The sequence below is a fragment of the Engystomops pustulosus genome, chromosome 9 (assembly GCF_040894005.1).
Source record: "Engystomops pustulosus chromosome 9, aEngPut4.maternal, whole genome shotgun sequence".
NCBI lineage: Eukaryota > Metazoa > Chordata > Amphibia > Anura > Leptodactylidae > Engystomops > Engystomops pustulosus.
The window spans coordinates 65,610,164-65,627,350 of NC_092419.1; the positions used below are offsets into that span (position 1 = coordinate 65,610,164).

At 45.2% G+C, this 17,187-nt stretch overlaps 53 pseudogenes; all 53 read left to right on the top strand.

The window, feature by feature from the left end:
* The first annotated feature begins 145 nt into the window (after positions 1–145).
* LOC140099712 (5S ribosomal RNA) lies at positions 146–264 on the top strand (annotated as a pseudogene).
* A 258-nt stretch (positions 265–522) lies between these two features.
* On the top strand, positions 523–641 carry LOC140095826 (5S ribosomal RNA; annotated as a pseudogene).
* Positions 642–711: 70 nt separating this feature from the next.
* LOC140086024 (5S ribosomal RNA) lies at positions 712–830 on the top strand (annotated as a pseudogene).
* A 258-nt stretch (positions 831–1,088) lies between these two features.
* On the top strand, positions 1,089–1,207 carry LOC140098955 (5S ribosomal RNA; annotated as a pseudogene).
* A 259-nt stretch (positions 1,208–1,466) lies between these two features.
* On the top strand, positions 1,467–1,585 carry LOC140079701 (5S ribosomal RNA; annotated as a pseudogene).
* Positions 1,586–1,655: 70 nt separating this feature from the next.
* On the top strand, positions 1,656–1,774 carry LOC140091889 (5S ribosomal RNA; annotated as a pseudogene).
* Positions 1,775–1,844: 70 nt separating this feature from the next.
* Positions 1,845–1,963, top strand: LOC140093133 (5S ribosomal RNA; annotated as a pseudogene).
* A 594-nt stretch (positions 1,964–2,557) lies between these two features.
* On the top strand, positions 2,558–2,676 carry LOC140096705 (5S ribosomal RNA; annotated as a pseudogene).
* A 259-nt stretch (positions 2,677–2,935) lies between these two features.
* Positions 2,936–3,054, top strand: LOC140079702 (5S ribosomal RNA; annotated as a pseudogene).
* A 70-nt stretch (positions 3,055–3,124) lies between these two features.
* LOC140088464 (5S ribosomal RNA) lies at positions 3,125–3,243 on the top strand (annotated as a pseudogene).
* Positions 3,244–3,313: 70 nt separating this feature from the next.
* On the top strand, positions 3,314–3,432 carry LOC140079703 (5S ribosomal RNA; annotated as a pseudogene).
* Positions 3,433–3,502: 70 nt separating this feature from the next.
* LOC140098956 (5S ribosomal RNA) lies at positions 3,503–3,621 on the top strand (annotated as a pseudogene).
* Positions 3,622–3,838: 217 nt separating this feature from the next.
* LOC140099724 (5S ribosomal RNA) lies at positions 3,839–3,957 on the top strand (annotated as a pseudogene).
* A 258-nt stretch (positions 3,958–4,215) lies between these two features.
* On the top strand, positions 4,216–4,334 carry LOC140095828 (5S ribosomal RNA; annotated as a pseudogene).
* A 70-nt stretch (positions 4,335–4,404) lies between these two features.
* LOC140086025 (5S ribosomal RNA) lies at positions 4,405–4,523 on the top strand (annotated as a pseudogene).
* A 258-nt stretch (positions 4,524–4,781) lies between these two features.
* Positions 4,782–4,900, top strand: LOC140098958 (5S ribosomal RNA; annotated as a pseudogene).
* Positions 4,901–5,159: 259 nt separating this feature from the next.
* LOC140079705 (5S ribosomal RNA) lies at positions 5,160–5,278 on the top strand (annotated as a pseudogene).
* Positions 5,279–5,348: 70 nt separating this feature from the next.
* Positions 5,349–5,467, top strand: LOC140091890 (5S ribosomal RNA; annotated as a pseudogene).
* A 70-nt stretch (positions 5,468–5,537) lies between these two features.
* On the top strand, positions 5,538–5,656 carry LOC140093134 (5S ribosomal RNA; annotated as a pseudogene).
* A 594-nt stretch (positions 5,657–6,250) lies between these two features.
* LOC140096708 (5S ribosomal RNA) lies at positions 6,251–6,369 on the top strand (annotated as a pseudogene).
* Positions 6,370–6,628: 259 nt separating this feature from the next.
* On the top strand, positions 6,629–6,747 carry LOC140079706 (5S ribosomal RNA; annotated as a pseudogene).
* A 70-nt stretch (positions 6,748–6,817) lies between these two features.
* On the top strand, positions 6,818–6,936 carry LOC140088465 (5S ribosomal RNA; annotated as a pseudogene).
* A 70-nt stretch (positions 6,937–7,006) lies between these two features.
* Positions 7,007–7,125, top strand: LOC140079707 (5S ribosomal RNA; annotated as a pseudogene).
* Positions 7,126–7,195: 70 nt separating this feature from the next.
* On the top strand, positions 7,196–7,314 carry LOC140098959 (5S ribosomal RNA; annotated as a pseudogene).
* A 217-nt stretch (positions 7,315–7,531) lies between these two features.
* On the top strand, positions 7,532–7,650 carry LOC140099736 (5S ribosomal RNA; annotated as a pseudogene).
* Positions 7,651–7,908: 258 nt separating this feature from the next.
* Positions 7,909–8,027, top strand: LOC140088624 (5S ribosomal RNA; annotated as a pseudogene).
* Positions 8,028–8,286: 259 nt separating this feature from the next.
* On the top strand, positions 8,287–8,405 carry LOC140079708 (5S ribosomal RNA; annotated as a pseudogene).
* Positions 8,406–8,664: 259 nt separating this feature from the next.
* On the top strand, positions 8,665–8,783 carry LOC140088468 (5S ribosomal RNA; annotated as a pseudogene).
* Positions 8,784–8,853: 70 nt separating this feature from the next.
* On the top strand, positions 8,854–8,972 carry LOC140090396 (5S ribosomal RNA; annotated as a pseudogene).
* A 70-nt stretch (positions 8,973–9,042) lies between these two features.
* On the top strand, positions 9,043–9,161 carry LOC140098960 (5S ribosomal RNA; annotated as a pseudogene).
* Positions 9,162–9,378: 217 nt separating this feature from the next.
* On the top strand, positions 9,379–9,497 carry LOC140099749 (5S ribosomal RNA; annotated as a pseudogene).
* A 258-nt stretch (positions 9,498–9,755) lies between these two features.
* On the top strand, positions 9,756–9,874 carry LOC140088625 (5S ribosomal RNA; annotated as a pseudogene).
* A 70-nt stretch (positions 9,875–9,944) lies between these two features.
* On the top strand, positions 9,945–10,063 carry LOC140089480 (5S ribosomal RNA; annotated as a pseudogene).
* A 70-nt stretch (positions 10,064–10,133) lies between these two features.
* Positions 10,134–10,252, top strand: LOC140079709 (5S ribosomal RNA; annotated as a pseudogene).
* A 259-nt stretch (positions 10,253–10,511) lies between these two features.
* Positions 10,512–10,630, top strand: LOC140079710 (5S ribosomal RNA; annotated as a pseudogene).
* A 70-nt stretch (positions 10,631–10,700) lies between these two features.
* LOC140088079 (5S ribosomal RNA) lies at positions 10,701–10,819 on the top strand (annotated as a pseudogene).
* A 217-nt stretch (positions 10,820–11,036) lies between these two features.
* On the top strand, positions 11,037–11,155 carry LOC140099761 (5S ribosomal RNA; annotated as a pseudogene).
* A 258-nt stretch (positions 11,156–11,413) lies between these two features.
* On the top strand, positions 11,414–11,532 carry LOC140087747 (5S ribosomal RNA; annotated as a pseudogene).
* Positions 11,533–11,602: 70 nt separating this feature from the next.
* On the top strand, positions 11,603–11,721 carry LOC140086271 (5S ribosomal RNA; annotated as a pseudogene).
* A 787-nt stretch (positions 11,722–12,508) lies between these two features.
* LOC140093042 (5S ribosomal RNA) lies at positions 12,509–12,627 on the top strand (annotated as a pseudogene).
* A 448-nt stretch (positions 12,628–13,075) lies between these two features.
* On the top strand, positions 13,076–13,194 carry LOC140098961 (5S ribosomal RNA; annotated as a pseudogene).
* Positions 13,195–13,453: 259 nt separating this feature from the next.
* LOC140091891 (5S ribosomal RNA) lies at positions 13,454–13,572 on the top strand (annotated as a pseudogene).
* A 70-nt stretch (positions 13,573–13,642) lies between these two features.
* Positions 13,643–13,761, top strand: LOC140092274 (5S ribosomal RNA; annotated as a pseudogene).
* Positions 13,762–14,167: 406 nt separating this feature from the next.
* LOC140079711 (5S ribosomal RNA) lies at positions 14,168–14,286 on the top strand (annotated as a pseudogene).
* A 259-nt stretch (positions 14,287–14,545) lies between these two features.
* On the top strand, positions 14,546–14,664 carry LOC140088469 (5S ribosomal RNA; annotated as a pseudogene).
* A 70-nt stretch (positions 14,665–14,734) lies between these two features.
* Positions 14,735–14,853, top strand: LOC140090397 (5S ribosomal RNA; annotated as a pseudogene).
* Positions 14,854–14,923: 70 nt separating this feature from the next.
* Positions 14,924–15,042, top strand: LOC140098963 (5S ribosomal RNA; annotated as a pseudogene).
* A 217-nt stretch (positions 15,043–15,259) lies between these two features.
* On the top strand, positions 15,260–15,378 carry LOC140099774 (5S ribosomal RNA; annotated as a pseudogene).
* Positions 15,379–15,636: 258 nt separating this feature from the next.
* LOC140095829 (5S ribosomal RNA) lies at positions 15,637–15,755 on the top strand (annotated as a pseudogene).
* A 447-nt stretch (positions 15,756–16,202) lies between these two features.
* LOC140098964 (5S ribosomal RNA) lies at positions 16,203–16,321 on the top strand (annotated as a pseudogene).
* Positions 16,322–16,580: 259 nt separating this feature from the next.
* Positions 16,581–16,699, top strand: LOC140079712 (5S ribosomal RNA; annotated as a pseudogene).
* A 70-nt stretch (positions 16,700–16,769) lies between these two features.
* On the top strand, positions 16,770–16,888 carry LOC140091892 (5S ribosomal RNA; annotated as a pseudogene).
* Positions 16,889–16,958: 70 nt separating this feature from the next.
* Positions 16,959–17,077, top strand: LOC140093135 (5S ribosomal RNA; annotated as a pseudogene).
* Positions 17,078–17,187: the final 110 nt, after the last annotated feature.

Here is a 17,187-nt window from a genome sequence, read left to right on the forward strand (position 1 = left end):
CAACGCCCATTCTAAGCTAAGGCTTGGCAAGTACCAGCATGGGAGACTGGCTGGGAATCCCAAGTTCCATTGACCTTTTTGAACCTGAAAATTGAGTTAGTTTCTCTATGAGATAGTAAAAGAAGGTTCAAATTGAACAGCTGCTGTCAACGGCCATTCTAAGCTGAATGTGCCTGCTCTCATCAGATCGCAGCAGCAATGCAGCTTAAGGCTTGGCAAGTACCAGCATGGGAGACTGGCTGGGAATCCCAAGTTCCGTTGACCTTTTTGAACCTGAAAATGTGTTAGTTTCTCTATGAGATAGTAAAAGAAGGTTCAAATTGAACAGCTGCTGTCAACGGCCATTCTAAGCTGAATGTGCATGCTCTTGTCAGATCGCAGCAGCGTTGCAGCTTAAGGCTTGGCAAGTACCAGCATGGGAGACTGCTTGGGAATCCCAAGTTCTGTTGACCTTTTTGAACCTGAAAATTGTGTTAGTTTCTCTATGAGATAGTAAAAGAAAGTAGAAATTAGGCAGCTGCTGTCAACGGCCATTCTAAGCTGAATGTGCCTGCTCTCGTCAGATCGCAGCAGCAATGCAGCTTAAGGCTTGGCAAGTACCAGCATGGGAGACTGGCTGGGAATCCCACGTTCTGTTGCCCTTTTTGAACCTGAAAATTGTTAGTTTCTCTGTCAAAGATGGTAAAAGAAGGTTCAAATTGAACAGCTGCTGTCAACGGCCATTCTAAGCTGAATGTGCCTGCTCTCGTCAGAACGCAGCAGCAATGCAGCTTAAGGCTTGGCAAGTACCAGCATGGGAGACTGGCTGGGAATCCCAAGTTCCATTGACTTTTTGAACCTGAAAATTGTGTTAGTTTCTCTATGAGATAGTAAAAGAAGGTTCAAATTGAACAGCTGCTGTCAACTGCCATTCTAAGCTGAATGTGCATGCTCTTGTCAGATCGCAGCAGCGTTGCAGCTTAAGGCTTGGCAAGTACCAGCATGGGAGTCTGGCTGGGAATCCCAAGTTCTCTTGACCTTTTTGAACCTGAAAATTGTGTTAGTTTCTCTATGAGATAGTAAAACAAAGTAGAAATTAGGCAGCTGCTGTCAACGGCCATTCTAAGCTGAATGTGCCTGCTCTCGTCAGATCGCAGCAGCAATGCAGCTTAAGGCTTGGCAAGTACCAGCATGGGAGACTGGCTGGGAATCCCAAGTTCCGTTGACCTTTTTGAACCTGAAAATTGTTAGTTTCTCTGTCAAAGATGGTAAAAGAAGGTTCAAATTGAACAGCTGCTGTCAACGGCCATTCTAAGCTGAATGTGCCTGCTCTCGTCAGATCGCAGCAGCAATGCAGCTTAAGGCTTGGCAAAAACCAGCATGGGAGACTGGCTGGGAATCCCAAGTTCTGTTGACCTTTTTGAACCTGAAAATTGTGTTAGTTTCTCTATGAGATAGTAAAAGAAGGTTCAAATTGAACAGCTGCTGTCAACGGCCATTCTAAGCTGAATGTGCCTGCTCTCGTCAGATCGCAGCAGCAATGCAGCTTAAGGCTTGGCAAGTACCAGCATGGGAGACTGGCTGGGAATCCCAAGTTCTGTTGACCTTTTTGAACCTGAAAATTGTGTTAGTTTCTCTATGAGATAGTAAAAGAAGGTTCAAACTGAACAGCTGCTGTCAACGGCCATTCTAAGCTGAATGTGCCTGCTCTCGTCAGATCGCAGCAGCAATGCAGCTTAAGGCTTGGCATGTACCAGCATGGGAGACTGGCTGGGAATCCTAAGTTCCGTTGACCTTTTTGAGCCTGAAAATTGTGTTAGTTTCTCTATGAGATAGTAAAAGAAGGTTCAAATTGAACAGCTGCTGTCAACAGCCATTCTAAGCTGAATGTGCCTGCTCTCGTCAGATCGCAGCAGCGTTGCAGCTTAAGGCTTGGCAAGTACCAGCATGGGAGACTGGCTGGGAATCCCAAGTTCTGTTGACCTTTTTGAACCTGAAAATTGTGTTAGTTTCTCTATGAGATAGTAAAAGAAGGTTCAAATTGAACAGCTGCTGTCAACGCCCATTCTAAGCTAAGGCTTGGCAAGTACCAGCATGGGAGACTGGCTGGGAATCCCAAGTTCCATTGACCTTTTTGAACCTGAAAATTGAGTTAGTTTCTCTATGAGATAGTAAAAGAAGGTTCAAATTGAACAGCTGCTGTCAACGGCCATTCTAAGCTGAATGTGCATGCTCTTGTCAGATCGCAGCAGCGTTGCAGCTTAAGGCTTGGCAAGTACCAGCATGGGAGACTGGCTGGGAATCCCAAGTTCCGTTGACCTTTTTGAACCTGAAAATGTGTTAGTTTCTCTATGAGATAGTAAAAGAAGGTTCAAATTGAACAGCTGCTGTCAACGGCCATTCTAAGCTGAATGTGCATGCTCTTGTCAGATCGCAGCAGCGTTGCAGCTTAAGGCTTGGCAAGTACCAGCATGGGAGACTGGCTGGGAATCCCAAGTTCTGTTGACCTTTTTGAACCTGAAAATTGTGTTAGTTTCTCTATGAGATAGTAAAAGAAAGTAGAAATTAGGCAGCTGCTGTCAACGGCCATTCTAAGCTGAATGTGCCTGCTCTCGTCAGATCGCAGCAGCAATGCAGCTTAAGGCTTGGCAAGTACCAGCATGGGAGACTGGCTGGGAATCCCACGTTCCATTGACCTTTTTGAACCTGAAAATTGTTAGTTTCTCTGTCAAAGATGGTAAAAGAAGGTTCAAATTGAACAGCTGCTGTCAACGGCCATATTAAGCTGAATGTGCCTGCTTTCGTCAGATCGCAGCAGCAATGCAGCTTAAGGTTTGGCAAGTACCAGCATGGGAGACTGGCTGGAAATCCCAAGTTCTGTTGACCTTTTTGAACCTGAAAATTGTGTTAGTTTCTCTATGAGATAGTAAAAGAAGGTTCAAATTGAACAGCTGCTGTCAACGGCCATTCTAAGCTGAATGTGCCTGCTCTCGTCAGATCGCAGCAGCAATGCAGCTTAAGGCTTGGCAAGTACCAGCATGGGAGACTGGCTGGGAATCCCAAGTTCTGTTGACCTTTTTGAACCTGAAAATTGTGTTAGTTTCTCTATGAGATAGTAAAAGAAGGTTCAAATTGAACAGCTGCTGTCAATGGCCATTCTAAGCTGAATGTGCCTGCTCTCGTCAGATCGCAGCAGCAATGCAGCTTAAGGCTTGGCAAGTACCAGCATGGGAGACTGGCAGGGAATCCCAAGTTCCATTGACCTTTTTGAACCTGAAAATTGTGTTAGTTTCTCTATGAGATAGTAAAAGAAGGTTCAAATTGAACAGCTGCTGTCAACGGCCATTCTAAGCTGAATGTGCCTGCTCTCGTCAGATCGCAGCAGCAATGCAGCTTAAGGCTTGGCAAGTACCAGCATGGGAGACTGGCTGGGAATCCCAAGTTCTGTTGACCTTTTTGAACCTGAAAATTGTATTAGTTTCTCTATGAGATAGTAAAAGAAGGTTCAAATTGAACAGCTGCTGTCAACGGCCATTCTAAGCTGAATGTGCCTGCTCTCGTCAGATCGCAGCAGCAATGCAGCTTAAGGCTTGGCAAGTACCAGCATGGGAGACTGGCTGGGAATCCCAAGTTCCGTTGACCTTTTTGAACCTGAAAATTGTGTTAGTTTCTCTATGAGATAGTAAAAGAAGGTTCAAATTGAACAGCTGCTGTCAACGCCCATTCTAAGCTAAGGCTTGGCAAGTACCAGCATGGGAGACTGGCTGGGAATCCCAAGTTCCATTGACCTTTTTGAACCTGAAAATTGAGTTAGTTTCTCTATGAGATAGTAAAAGAAGGTTCAAATTGAACAGCTGCTGTCAACGGCCATTCTAAGCTGAATGTGCCTGCTCTCATCAGATCGCAGCAGCAATGCAGCTTAAGGCTTGGCAAGTACCAGCATGGGAGACTGGCTGGGAATCCCAAGTTCCGTTGACCTTTTTGAACCTGAAAATGTGTTAGTTTCTCTATGAGATAGTAAAAGAAGGTTCAAATTGAACAGCTGCTGTCAACGGCCATTCTAAGCTGAATGTGCATGCTCTTGTCAGATCGCAGCAGCGTTGCAGCTTAAGGCTTGGCAAGTACCAGCATGGGAGACTGCTTGGGAATCCCAAGTTCTGTTGACCTTTTTGAACCTGAAAATTGTGTTAGTTTCTCTATGAGATAGTAAAAGAAAGTAGAAATTAGGCAGCTGCTGTCAACGGCCATTCTAAGCTGAATGTGCCTGCTCTCGTCAGATCGCAGCAGCAATGCAGCTTAAGGCTTGGCAAGTACCAGCATGGGAGACTGGCTGGGAATCCCACGTTCTGTTGCCCTTTTTGAACCTGAAAATTGTTAGTTTCTCTGTCAAAGATGGTAAAAGAAGGTTCAAATTGAACAGCTGCTGTCAACGGCCATTCTAAGCTGAATGTGCCTGCTCTCGTCAGAACGCAGCAGCAATGCAGCTTAAGGCTTGGCAAGTACCAGCATGGGAGACTGGCTGGGAATCCCAAGTTCCATTGACTTTTTGAACCTGAAAATTGTGTTAGTTTCTCTATGAGATAGTAAAAGAAGGTTCAAATTGAACAGCTGCTGTCAACTGCCATTCTAAGCTGAATGTGCATGCTCTTGTCAGATCGCAGCAGCGTTGCAGCTTAAGGCTTGGCAAGTACCAGCATGGGAGTCTGGCTGGGAATCCCAAGTTCTCTTGACCTTTTTGAACCTGAAAATTGTGTTAGTTTCTCTATGAGATAGTAAAACAAAGTAGAAATTAGGCAGCTGCTGTCAACGGCCATTCTAAGCTGAATGTGCCTGCTCTCGTCAGATCGCAGCAGCAATGCAGCTTAAGGCTTGGCAAGTACCAGCATGGGAGACTGGCTGGGAATCCCAAGTTCCGTTGACCTTTTTGAACCTGAAAATTGTTAGTTTCTCTGTCAAAGATGGTAAAAGAAGGTTCAAATTGAACAGCTGCTGTCAACGGCCATTCTAAGCTGAATGTGCCTGCTCTCGTCAGATCGCAGCAGCAATGCAGCTTAAGGCTTGGCAAAAACCAGCATGGGAGACTGGCTGGGAATCCCAAGTTCTGTTGACCTTTTTGAACCTGAAAATTGTGTTAGTTTCTCTATGAGATAGTAAAAGAAGGTTCAAATTGAACAGCTGCTGTCAACGGCCATTCTAAGCTGAATGTGCCTGCTCTCGTCAGATCGCAGCAGCAATGCAGCTTAAGGCTTGGCAAGTACCAGCATGGGAGACTGGCTGGGAATCCCAAGTTCTGTTGACCTTTTTGAACCTGAAAATTGTGTTAGTTTCTCTATGAGATAGTAAAAGAAGGTTCAAACTGAACAGCTGCTGTCAACGGCCATTCTAAGCTGAATGTGCCTGCTCTCGTCAGATCGCAGCAGCAATGCAGCTTAAGGCTTGGCATGTACCAGCATGGGAGACTGGCTGGGAATCCTAAGTTCCGTTGACCTTTTTGAGCCTGAAAATTGTGTTAGTTTCTCTATGAGATAGTAAAAGAAGGTTCATATTGAACAGCTGCTGTCAACAGCCATTCTAAGCTGAATGTGCCTGCTCTCGTCAGATCGCAGCAGCGTTGCAGCTTAAGGCTTGGCAAGTACCAGCATGGGAGACTGGCTGGGAATCCCAAGTTCTGTTGACCTTTTTGAACCTGAAAATTGTGTTAGTTTCTCTATGAGATAGTAAAAGAAGGTTCAAATTGAACAGCTGCTGTCAACGCCCATTCTAAGCTAAGGCTTGGCAAGTACCAGCATGGGAGACTGGCTGGGAATCCCAAGTTCCATTGACCTTTTTGAACCTGAAAATTGAGTTAGTTTCTCTATGAGATAGTAAAAGAAGGTTCAAATTGAACAGCTGCTGTCAACGGCCATTCTAAGCTGAATGTGCATGCTCTTGTCAGATCGCAGCAGCGTTGCAGCTTAAGGCTTGGCAAGTACCAGCATGGGAGACTGGCTGGGAATCCCAAGTTCCGTTGACCTTTTTGAACCTGAAAATGTGTTAGTTTCTCTATGAGATAGTAAAAGAAGGTTCAAATTGAACAGCTGCTGTCAACGGCCATTCTAAGCTGAATGTGCATGCTCTTGTCAGATCGCAGCAGCGTTGCAGCTTAAGGCTTGGCAAGTACCAGCATGGGAGACTGGCTGGGAATCCCAAGTTCTGTTGACCTTTTTGAACCTGAAAATTGTGTTAGTTTCTCTATGAGATAGTAAAAGAAAGTAGAAATTAGGCAGCTGCTGTCAACGGCCATTCTAAGCTGAATGTGCCTGCTCTCGTCAGATCGCAGCAGCAATGCAGCTTAAGGCTTGGCAAGTACCAGCATGGGAGACTGGCTGGGAATCCCACGTTCCATTGACCTTTTTGAACCTGAAAATTGTTAGTTTCTCTGTCAAAGATGGTAAAAGAAGGTTCAAATTGAACAGCTGCTGTCAACGGCCATATTAAGCTGAATGTGCCTGCTTTCGTCAGATCGCAGCAGCAATGCAGCTTAAGGTTTGGCAAGTACCAGCATGGGAGACTGGCTGGAAATCCCAAGTTCTGTTGACCTTTTTGAACCTGAAAATTGTGTTAGTTTCTCTATGAGATAGTAAAAGAAGGTTCAAATTGAACAGCTGCTGTCAACGGCCATTCTAAGCTGAATGTGCCTGCTCTCGTCAGATCGCAGCAGCAATGCAGCTTAAGGCTTGGCAAGTACCAGCATGGGAGACTGGCTGGGAATCCCAAGTTCTGTTGACCTTTTTGAACCTGAAAATTGTGTTAGTTTCTCTATGAGATAGTAAAAGAAGGTTCAAATTGAACAGCTGCTGTCAATGGCCATTCTAAGCTGAATGTGCCTGCTCTCGTCAGATCGCAGCAGCAATGCAGCTTAAGGCTTGGCAAGTACCAGCATGGGAGACTGGCAGGGAATCCCAAGTTCCATTGACCTTTTTGAACCTGAAAATTGTGTTAGTTTCTCTATGAGATAGTAAAAGAAGGTTCAAATTGAACAGCTGCTGTCAACGGCCATTCTAAGCTGAATGTGCCTGCTCTCGTCAGATCGCAGCAGCAATGCAGCTTAAGGCTTGGCAAGTACCAGCATGGGAGACTGGCTGGGAATCCCAAGTTCTGTTGACCTTTTTGAACCTGAAAATTGTATTAGTTTCTCTATGAGATAGTAAAAGAAGGTTCAAATTGAACAGCTGCTGTCAACGGCCATTCTAAGCTGAATGTGCCTGCTCTCGTCAGATCGCAGCAGCAATGCAGCTTAAGGCTTGGCAAGTACCAGCATGGGAGACTGGCTGGGAATCCCAAGTTCCGTTGACCTTTTTGAACCTGAAAATTGTGTTAGTTTCTCTATGAGATAGTAAAAGAAGGTTCAAATTGAACAGCTGCTGTCAACGCCCATTCTAAGCTAAGGCTTGGCAAGTACCAGCATGGGAGACTGGCTGGGAATCCCAAGTTCCATTGACCTTTTTGAACCTGAAAATTGAGTTAGTTTCTCTATGAGATAGTAAAAGAAGGTTCAAATTGAACAGCTGCTGTCAACGGCCATTCTAAGCTGAATGTGCCTGCTCTCATCAGATCGCAGCAGCAATGCAGCTTAAGGCTTGGCAAGTACCAGCATGGGAGACTGGCTGGGAATCCCAAGTTCCGTTGACCTTTTTGAACCTGAAAATGTGTTAGTTTCTCTATGAGATAGTAAAAGAAGGTTCAAATTGAACAGCTGCTGTCAACGGCCATTCTAAGCTGAATGTGCATGCTCTTGTCAGATCGCAGCAGCGTTGCAGCTTAAGGCTTGGCAAGTACCAGCATGGGAGACTGGCTGGGAATCCCAAGTTCTGTTGACCTTTTTGAACCTGAAAATTGTGTTAGTTTCTCTATGAGATAGTAAAAGAAAGTAGAAATTAGGCAGCTGCTGTCAACGGCCATTCTAAGCTGAATGTGCCTGCTCTCGTCAGATCGCAGCAGCAATGCAGCTTAAGGCTTGGCAAGTACCAGCATGGGAGACTGGCTGGGAATCCCACGTTCCGTTGACCTTTTTGAACCTGAAAATTGTTAGTTTCTCTGTCAAAGATGGTAAAAGAAGGTTCAAATTGAACAGCTGCTGTCAACGGCCATATTAAGCTGAATGTGCCTGCTTTCGTCAGATCGCAGCAGCAATGCAGCTTAAGGTTTGGCAAGTACCAGCATGGGAGACTGGCTGGAAATCCCAAGTTCTGTTGACCTTTTTGAACCTGAAAATTGTGTTATTTTCTCTATGAGATAGTAAAAGAAGGTTCAAATTGAACAGCTGCTGTCAACGGCCATTCTAAGCTGAATGTGCCTGCTCTCGTCAGATCGCAGCAGCAATGCAGCTTAAGGCTTGGCAAGTACCAGCATGGGAGACTGGCTGGGAATCCCAAGTTCTGTTGACCTTTTTGAACCTGAAAATTGTGTTAGTTTCTCTATGAGATAGTAAAAGAAGGTTCAAATTGAACAGCTGCTGTCAACGGCCCTTCTAAGCTGAATGTGTGTGCTCTTGTCAGATCGCAGCAGCGATGCAGCTTAAGGCTTGGCAAGTACCAGCATGGGAGACTGACTGGGAATCCCAAGTTCTGTTGACCTTTTTGAACCTGAAAATTGTGTTAGTTTCTCTATGAGATAGTAAAAGAAGGTTCAAATTGAACAGCTGCTGTCAATGGCCATTCTAAGCTGAATGTGCCTGCTCTCGTCAGATCGCAGCAGCAATGCAGCTTAAGGCTTGGCAAGTACCAGCATGGGAGACTGGCAGGGAATCCCAAGTTCCATTGACCTTTTTGAACCTGAAAATTGTGTTAGTTTCTCTATGAGATAGTAAAAGAAGGTTCAAATTGAACAGCTGCTGTCAACGGCCATTCTAAGCTGAATGTGCCTGCTCTCGTCAGATCGCAGCAGCAATGCAGCTTAAGGCTTGGCAAGTACCAGCATGGGAGACTGGCTGGGAATCCCAAGTTCTATTGACCTTTTTGAACCTGAAAATTGTATTAGTTTCTCTATGAGATAGTAAAAGAAGGTTCAAATTGAACAGCTGCTGTCAACGGCCATTCTAAGCTGAATGTGCCTGCTCTCGTCAGATCGCAGCAGCAATGCAGCTTAAGGCTTGGCAAGTACCAGCATGGGAGACTGGCTGGGAATCCCAAGTTCCGTTGACCTTTTTGAACCTGAAAATTGTGTTAGTTTCTCTATGAGATAGTAAAAGAAGGTTCAAATTGAACAGCTGCTGTCAACGCCCATTCTAAGCTAAGGCTTGGCAAGTACCAGCATGGGAGACTGGCTGGGAATCCCAAGTTCCGTTGACCTTTTTGAACCTGAAAATTGAGTTAGTTTCTCTATGAGATAGTAAAAGAAGGTTCAAATTGAACAGCTGCTGTCAACGGCCATTCTAAGCTGAATGTGCCTGCTCTCATCAGATCGCAGCAGCAATGCAGCTTAAGGCTTGGCAAGTACCAGCATGGGAGACTGGCTGGGAATCCCAAGTTCCGTTGACCTTTTTGAACCTGAAAATGTGTTAGTTTCTCTATGAGATAGTAAAAGAAGGTTCAAATTGAACAGCTGCTGTCAACGGCCATTCTAAGCTGAATGTGCATGCTCTTGTCAGATCGCAGCAGCGTTGCAGCTTAAGGCTTGGCAAGTACCAGCATGGGAGACTGCTTGGGAATCCCAAGTTCTGTTGACCTTTTTGAACCTGAAAATTGTGTTAGTTTCTCTATGAGATAGTAAAAGAAAGTAGAAATTAGGCAGCTGCTGTCAACGGCCATTCTAAGCTGAATGTGCCTGCTCTCGTCAGATCGCAGCAGCAATGCAGCTTAAGGCTTGGCAAGTACCAGCATGGGAGACTGGCTGGGAATCCCACGTTCCGTTGACCTTTTTGAACCTGAAAATTGTTAGTTTCTCTGTCAAAGATGGTAAAAGAAGGTTCAAATTGAACAGCTGCTGTCAACGGCCATATTAAGCTGAATGTGCCTGCTCTCGTCAGATCGCAGCAGCAATGCAGCTTAAGGTTTGGCAAGTACCAGCATGGGAGACTGGCTGGGAATCCCAAGTTCTGTTGACCTTTTTGAACCTGAAAATTGTGTTAGTTTCTCTATGAGATAGTAAAAGAAGGTTCAAATTGAACAGCTGCTGTCAACGGCCATTCTAAGCTGAATGTGCCTGCTCTCGTCAGATCGCAGCAGCAATGCAGCTTAAGGCTTGGCAAGTACCAGCATGGGAGACTGGCTGGGAATCCCAAGTTCTGTTGACCTTTTTGAACCTGAAAATTGTGTTAGTTTCTCTATGAGATAGTAAAAGAAGGTTCAAATTGAACAGCTGCTGTCAACGGCCCTTCTAAGCTGAATGTGTGTGCTCTTGTCAGATCGCAGCAGCAATGCAGCTTAAGGCTTGGCAAGTACCAGCATGGGAGACTGGCAGGGAATCCCAAGTTCCATTGACCTTTTTGAACCTGAAAATTGTGTTAGTTTCTCTATGAGATAGTAAAAGAAGGTTCAAATTGAACAGCTGCTGTCAACGGCCATTCTAAGCTGAATGTGCCTGCTCTCGTCAGATCGCAGCAGCAATGCAGCTTAAGGCTTGGCAAGTACCAGCATGGGAGACTGGCTGGGAATCCCAAGTTCTGTTGACCTTTTTGAACCTGAAAATTGTATTAGTTTCTCTATGAGATAGTAAAAGAAGGTTCAAATTGAACAGCTGCTGTCAACGGCCATTCTAAGCTGAATGTGCCTGCTCTCGTCAGATCGCAGCAGCAATGCAGCTTAAGGCTTGGCAAGTACCAGCATGGCAGACTGGCTGGGAATCCCAAGTTCCGTTGACCTTTTTGAACCTGAAAATTGTGTTAGTTTCTCTATGAGATAGTAAAAGAAGGTTCAAATTGAACAGCTGCTGTCAACGCCCATTCTAAGCTAAGGCTTGGCAAGTACCAGCATGGGAGACTGGCTGGGAATCCCAAATTCCATTGACCTTTTTGAACCTGAAAATTGAGTTAGTTTCTCTATGAGATAGTAAAAGAAGGTTCAAATTGAACAGCTGCTGTCAACGGCCATTCTAAGCTGAATGTGCCTGCTCTCATCAGATCGCAGCAGCAATGCAGCTTAAGGCTTGGCAAGTACCAGCATGGGAGACTGGCTGGGAATCCCAAGTTCCGTTGACCTTTTTGAACCTGAAAATGTGTTAGTTTCTCTATGAGATAGTAAAAGAAGGTTCAAATTGAACAGCTGCTGTCAACGGCCATTCTAAGCTGAATGTGCATGCTCTTGTCAGATCGCAGCAGCGTTGCAGCTTAAGGCTTGGCAAGTACCAGCATGGGAGACTGCCTGGGAATCCCAAGTTCTGTTGACCTTTTTGAACCTGAAAATTGTGTTAGTTTCTCTATGAGATAGTAAAAGAAAGTAGAAATTAGGCAGCTGCTGTCAACGGCCATTCTAAGCTGAATGTGCCTGCTCTCGTCAGATCGCAGCAGCAATGCAGCTTAAGGCTTGGCAAGTACCAGCATGGGAGACTGGCTGGGAATCCCATGTTCTGTTGACCTTTTTGAACCTGAAAATTGTTAGTTTCTCTGTCAAAGATGGTAAAAGAAGGTTCAAATTGAACAGCTGCTGTCAACGGCCATTCTAAGCTGAATGTGCCTGCTCTCGTCAGATCGCAGCAGCAATGCAGCTTAAGGTTTGGCAAGTACCAGCATGGGAGACTGGCTGGGAATCCCAAGTTCCGTTGACCTTTTTGAACCTGAAAATTGTGTTAGTTTCTCTATGAGATAGTAAAAGAAGGTTCAAATTGAACAGCTGCTGTCAACGCCCATTCTAAGCTAAGGCTTGGCAAGTACCAGCATGGGAGACTGGCTGGGAATCCCAAGTTCCATTGACCTTTTTGAACCTGAAAATTGAGTTAGTTTCTCTATGAGATAGTAAAAGAAGGTTCAAATTGAACAGCTGCTGTCAACAGCCATTCTAAGCTGAATGTGCATGCTCTTGTCAGATCGCAGCAGCAATGCAGCTTAAGGCTTGGCAAGTACCAGCATGGGAGACTAGCTGGGAATCCCAAGTTCCATTGACCTTTTTGAACCTGAAAATTGTGTTAGTTTCTCTATGAGATAGTAAAAGAAGGTTCAAATTGAACAGCTGCTGTCAACAGCCATTCTAAGCTGAATGTGCATGCTCTGGTCAGATCGCAGCAGCAATGCAGCTTAAGGCTTTGCAAGTACCAGCATGGGAGACTGGCTGGGAATCCCAAGTTCTGTTGACATTTTTGAACCTGAAAATCGTGTTAGTTTCTCTATGAGATAGTAAAAGAAGGTTCAAATTGAACAACTGCTGTCAACGGCCATTCTACTAAGCTTAATGTGCCTGCTCTCGTCAGATCGCAGCAGCAATGCAGCTTAAGGCTTGGCAAGTACCAGCATGGGAGACTGGCTGGGAGTCCCAAGTTCCGTTGACCTTTTTGAACCTGAAAATTGTGTTAGTTTCTCTATGAGATAGTAAAAGAAGGTTCAAATTGAACAGCTGCTGTCAACGGCCATTCTAAGCTGAATGTGCCTGCTCTCGTCAGATCGCAGCAGCAATGCAGCTTAAGGCTTGGCAAGTACCAGCATGGGAGACTGGCTGGGAATCATAAGTTCCGTTGACCTTTTTTTAACCTGAAAATTGTGTTAGTTTCTCTATGAGATAGTAAAAGAAGGTTCAAATTGAACAGCTGCTGTCAACGGCCATTCTAAGCTGAATGCGCCTGCTCTCGTCAGATCGCAGCAGCAATGCAGCTTAAGGCTTGGCAAGTACCAGCATGGGAGACTGGCTGGGAATCCCAAGTTCCATTGACTTTTTGAACCTGAAAATTGTGTTAGTTTCTCTATGAGATAGTAAAAGAAGGTTCAAATTGAACAGCTGCTGTCAACTGCCATTCTAAGCTGAATGTGCATGCTCTTGTCAGATCGCAGCAGCGTTGCAGCTTAAGGCTTGGCAAGTACCAGCATGGGAGTCTGGCTGGGAATCCCAAGTTCTCTTGACCTTTTTGAACCTGAAAATTGTGTTAGTTTCTCTATGAGATAGTAAAACAAAGTAGAAATTAGGCAGCTGCTGTCAACGGCCATTCTAAGCTGAATGTGCCTGCTCTCGTCAGATCGCAGCAGCAATGCAGCTTAAGGCTTGGCAAGTACCAGCATGGGAGACTGGCTGGGAATCCCAAGTTCCGTTGACCTTTTTGAACCTGAAAATTGTTAGTTTCTCTGTCAAAGATGGTAAAAGAAGGTTCAAATTGAACAGCTGCTGTCAACGGCCATTCTAAGCTGAATGTGCCTGCTCTCGTCAGATCGCAGCAGCAATGCAGCTTAAGGCTTGGCAAAAACCAGCATGGGAGACTGGCTGGGAATCCCAAGTTCTGTTGACCTTTTTGAACCTGAAAATTGTGTTAGTTTCTCTATGAGATAGTAAAAGAAGGTTCAAACTGAACAGCTGCTGTCAACGGCCATTCTAAGCTGAATGTGCCTGCTCTCGTCAGATCGCAGCAGCAATGCAGCTTAAGGCTTGGCATGTACCAGCATGGGAGACTGGCTGGGAATCCTAAGTTCCGTTGACCTTTTTGAGCCTGAAAATTGTGTTAGTTTCTCTATGAGATAGTAAAAGAAGGTTCAAATTGAACAGCTGCTGTCAACGGCCATTCTAAGCTGAATGTGCCTGCTCTCGTCAGATCGCAGCAGCGTTGCAGCTTAAGGCTTGGCAAGTACCAGCATGGGAGACTGGCTGGGAATCCCAAGTTCTGTTGACCTTTTTGAACCTGAAAATTGTGTTAGTTTCTCTATGAGATAGTAAAAGAAGGTTAAAATTGAACAGCTGCTGTCAACGCCCATTCTAAGCTAAGGCTTGGCAAGTACCAGCATGGGAGACTGGCTGGGAATCCCAAGTTCCATTGACCTTTTTGAACCTGAAAATTGAGTTAGTTTCTCTATGAGATAGTAAAAGAAGGTTCAAATTGAACAGCTGCTGTCAACGGCCATTCTAAGCTGAATGTGCATGCTCTTGTCAGATCGCAGCAGCGTTGCAGCTTAAGGCTTGGCAAGTACCAGCATGGGAGACTGGCTGGAAATCCCAAGTTCTGTTGACCTTTTTGAACCTGAAAATTGTGTTATTTTCTCTATGAGATAGTAAAAGAAGGTTCAAATTGAACAGCTGCTGTCAACGGCCATTCTAAGCTGAATGTGCCTGCTCTCGTCAGATCGCAGCAGCAATGCAGCTTAAGGCTTGGCAAGTACCAGCATGGGAGACTGGCTGGGAATCCCAAGTTCTGTTGACCTTTTTGAACCTGAAAATTGTGTTAGTTTCTCTATGAGATAGTAAAAGAAGGTTCAAATTGAACAGCTGCTGTCAACGGCCCTTCTAAGCTGAATGTGTGTGCTCTTGTCAGATCGCAGCAGCGATGCAGCTTAAGGCTTGGCAAGTACCAGCATGGGAGACTGACTGGGAATCCCAAGTTCTGTTGACCTTTTTGAACCTGAAAATTGTGTTAGTTTCTCTATGAGATAGTAAAAGAAGGTTCAAATTGAACAGCTGCTGTCAATGGCCATTCTAAGCTGAATGTGCCTGCTCTCGTCAGATCGCAGCAGCAATGCAGCTTAAGGCTTGGCAAGTACCAGCATGGGAGACTGGCAGGGAATCCCAAGTTCCATTGACCTTTTTGAACCTGAAAATTGTGTTAGTTTCTCTATGAGATAGTAAAAGAAGGTTCAAATTGAACAGCTGCTGTCAACGGCCATTCTAAGCTGAATGTGCCTGCTCTCGTCAGATCGCAGCAGCAATGCAGCTTAAGGCTTGGCAAGTACCAGCATGGGAGACTGGCTGGGAATCCCAAGTTCTATTGACCTTTTTGAACCTGAAAATTGTATTAGTTTCTCTATGAGATAGTAAAAGAAGGTTCAAATTGAACAGCTGCTGTCAACGGCCATTCTAAGCTGAATGTGCCTGCTCTCGTCAGATCGCAGCAGCAATGCAGCTTAAGGCTTGGCAAGTACCAGCATGGGAGACTGGCTGGGAATCCCAAGTTCCGTTGACCTTTTTGAACCTGAAAATTGTGTTAGTTTCTCTATGAGATAGTAAAAGAAGGTTCAAATTGAACAGCTGCTGTCAACGCCCATTCTAAGCTAAGGCTTGGCAAGTACCAGCATGGGAGACTGGCTGGGAATCCCAAGTTCCGTTGACCTTTTTGAACCTGAAAATTGAGTTAGTTTCTCTATGAGATAGTAAAAGAAGGTTCAAATTGAACAGCTGCTGTCAACGGCCATTCTAAGCTGAATGTGCCTGCTCTCATCAGATCGCAGCAGCAATGCAGCTTAAGGCTTGGCAAGTACCAGCATGGGAGACTGGCTGGGAATCCCAAGTTCCGTTGACCTTTTTGAACCTGAAAATGTGTTAGTTTCTCTATGAGATAGTAAAAGAAGGTTCAAATTGAACAGCTGCTGTCAACGGCCATTCTAAGCTGAATGTGCATGCTCTTGTCAGATCGCAGCAGCGTTGCAGCTTAAGGCTTGGCAAGTACCAGCATGGGAGACTGCTTGGGAATCCCAAGTTCTGTTGACCTTTTTGAACCTGAAAATTGTGTTAGTTTCTCTATGAGATAGTAAAAGAAAGTAGAAATTAGGCAGCTGCTGTCAACGGCCATTCTAAGCTGAATGTGCCTGCTCTCGTCAGATCGCAGCAGCAATGCAGCTTAAGGCTTGGCAAGTACCAGCATGGGAGACTGGCTGGGAATCCCACGTTCTGTTGCCCTTTTTGAACCTGAAAATTGTTAGTTTCTCTGTCAAAGATGGTAAAAGAAGGTTCAAATTGAACAGCTGCTGTCAACGGCCATTCTAAGCTGAATGTGCCTGCTCTCGTCAGAACGCAGCAGCAATGCAGCTTAAGGCTTGGCAAGTACCAGCATGGGAGACTGGCTGGGAATCCCAAGTTCCATTGACTTTTTGAACCTGAAAATTGTGTTAGTTTCTCTATGAGATAGTAAAAGAAGGTTCAAATTGAACAGCTGCTGTCAACTGCCATTCTAAGCTGAATGTGCATGCTCTTGTCAGATCGCAGCAGCGTTGCAGCTTAAGGCTTGGCAAGTACCAGCATGGGAGTCTGGCTGGGAATCCCAAGTTCTCTTGACCTTTTTGAACCTGAAAATTGTGTTAGTTTCTCTATGAGATAGTAAAACAAAGTAGAAATTAGGCAGCTGCTGTCAACGGCCATTCTAAGCTGAATGTGCCTGCTCTCGTCAGATCGCAGCAGCAATGCAGCTTAAGGCTTGGCAAGTACCAGCATGGGAGACTGGCTGGGAATCCCAAGTTCCGTTGACCTTTTTGAACCTGAAAATTGTTAGTTTCTCTGTCAAAGATGGTAAAAGAAGGTTCAAATTGAACAGCTGCTGTCAACGGCCATTCTAAGCTGAATGTGCCTGCTCTCGTCAGATCGCAGCAGCAATGCAGCTTAAGGCTTGGCAAAAACCAGCATGGGAGACTGGCTGGGAATCCCAAGTTCTGTTGACCTTTTTGAACCTGAAAATTGTGTTAGTTTCTCTATGAGATAGTAAAAGAAGGTTCAAATTGAACAGCTGCTGTCAACGGCCATTCTAAGCTGAATGTGCCTGCTCTCGTCAGATCGCAGCAGCAATGCAGCTTAAGGCTTGGCAAGTACCAGCATGGGAGACTGGCTGGGAATCCCAAGTTCTGTTGACCTTTTTGAACCTGAAAATTGTGTTAGTTTCTCTATGAGATAGTAAAAGAAGGTTCAAACTGAACAGCTGCTGTCAACGGCCATTCTAAGCTGAATGTGCCTGCTCTCGTCAGATCGCAGCAGCAATGCAGCTTAAGGCTTGGCATGTACCAGCATGGGAGACTGGCTGGGAATCCTAAGTTCCGTTGACCTTTTTGAGCCTGAAAATTGTGTTAGTTTCTCTATGAGATAGTAAAAGAAGGTTCAAATTGAACAGCTGCTGTCAACAGCCATTCTAAGCTGAATGTGCCTGCTCTCGTCAGATCGCAGCAGCGTTGCAGCTTAAGGCTTGGCAAGTACCAGCATGGGAGACTGGCTGGGAATCCCAAGTTCTGTTGACCTTTTTGAACCTGAAAATTGTGTTAGTTTCTCTATGAGATAGTAAAAGAAGGTTCAAATTGAACAGCTGCTGTCAACGCCCATTCTAAGCTAAGGCTTGGCAAGTACCAGC